Raw genomic sequence first — 1,851 nt, forward strand, 5'->3', positions numbered from 1 at the left:
GCATTGTCCACATCTTCTCCATTAACCTACTCCTCCTTCCTTGCTTTCAGTGCCCACATAACCCTGTATTGGTGAGTGCACTGTAATCAGTCTAATCATTGCCTATCAGGAGGCAGTTAGGTTTCTTCCAATTTTCTGCTATAGTGAAAGATCACAGGATGAAGTCTTTGCACATAGAGATTATTTCCTTAGGAGAGATTCATACGATGGCACGAGAGCGCAGGGGTGTGAGTACTTAATGGGCCCTTCCAGGTGGACAGCAGCCACCAGGTTGAAAGTTACCGTCAATAAACACTGAGAGCTGTGGTGACTGCTTCACCCACATTATCCCGTTTAATGATTACACCCCCAGTGAGGCCTGACCATCCCTGCTCTTTGCAGCTGCTTATGGGGGGAAGCTGGAACAGACCAGGCATCTGGCCCTGTTCTGACCGCCACGCCTCGTGGCCTCTGCAGGGGCTCCTTTCTAGGGTAAGGACATCCCTTCGAAGACCACAAACCGGAAAGGAACTGGGCCTGAGAGGTAACTGGACACCCCCTTGGCGCTGTTGCTGGCCTTCCCAGGCTTCAAGAGGCTTTCTGCAGCCCTAGGAGTTCTGGAAGGAGCCCTAGTGGCACAACAGTGAAGCACTCGGCCGGTAACTGATATGCTGGCAGTTTGAACCCACTCAGTGGTTCTGTGGGAGAAAAAGATTACACCCTAGAAAACCCTATGGGACAGTTCTACTGTCTCACAGGGTTGCCATGTGTCCAGAATCAACCCAGTGATACCCAACAACAATAACAAGGAGGTCAGCAAAGGGCAACAACAGCCCGGGACGAATGAGGGTCGGGGTGAGGGCCGGAAGTCCCCCATCAGGCCTGCCAGGGAGTCCCTCTCTCCATCCAGAGTGCGCGTGTCACTTGGCCACACAGCAAATCCCAGCTACCAGAGCTCCCCTGGGCTTCTTGGGGACGCCCCTGCCGGGACTGGGGCAGGGAGGGACAAGCTGCCACATCAGAGGAGGCCTGGGGTCGCAGGAACAAGTTCCTGGCCCCAGAACCTGTGTCTTTCCAACATGCATTCCCGCTGAGCCAGAGATGTGCTGACCCCCACGTGCCAGGACACTGAGGCAGCATCGCCTATGGCAACAAGGAGACTCAAGGCAGCTGCTTAAGCCAACTTCCCTTTGGTGCAGTTCAACACTGAGCGTCGCTGGGCCGGTGGCCACTCTGTGTGAGCTCTAAAGCATGTCAACATGTCTCATACAACCACAGTTACAGGTCTGTTCACTGCTGTTCATGAGACACACTGTGTAGCGTCAAGGAGAAAAAACGAACCCAACAAACAACAAACTCACTGCCAAGTAAATCACATTCGCGTTCATTTATAAGAAGCCCGACTTCAATCATGTAAAACGTGGGAGAACCACGTGAAGTACCTTAGATGGAAAAGCCAAGTGCAGAACAATGTGTACAGTGTGCCGGTGCGCGTGCCTAAGGGAGGTGCAGTGCATCACAGAGGTTTACAGGCCTAGACAATTCCCGGAAAGATGCACGAGCCTGGTAACAAGGGTGACTGTGACTCTGGAGACCTAGATGAGGAACTGAGCTAAGGGGCAGAGGAACCCTCCCTCCACCCTGACATCATTTGTAAAATTTTAAACCACGCAATCCCGTTTAAAAGGCGCCTCTGTGGCACATGGTTTAAAGCGTTCTGTTCAGCAACTAGAACCCACCAGCCTCTCTGAGGAAAGACATGGCTGTCTCTTACGTAAAGACTGCAGCCCTGGAAACTATGGGGCAGTTCTACTCTGTTCTCTCGCTGTGAGTCAGAATCGACTCCACGGCAAAGGGGAACCCTTTTAAAAA

The sequence above is a fragment of the Orycteropus afer genome, unplaced genomic scaffold, assembly GCF_000298275.1.
Source record: "Orycteropus afer afer isolate SDZICR_OR568_19922 unplaced genomic scaffold, OryAfe1.0 scaffold00174, whole genome shotgun sequence".
Taxonomy (NCBI): domain Eukaryota; kingdom Metazoa; phylum Chordata; class Mammalia; order Tubulidentata; family Orycteropodidae; genus Orycteropus; species Orycteropus afer.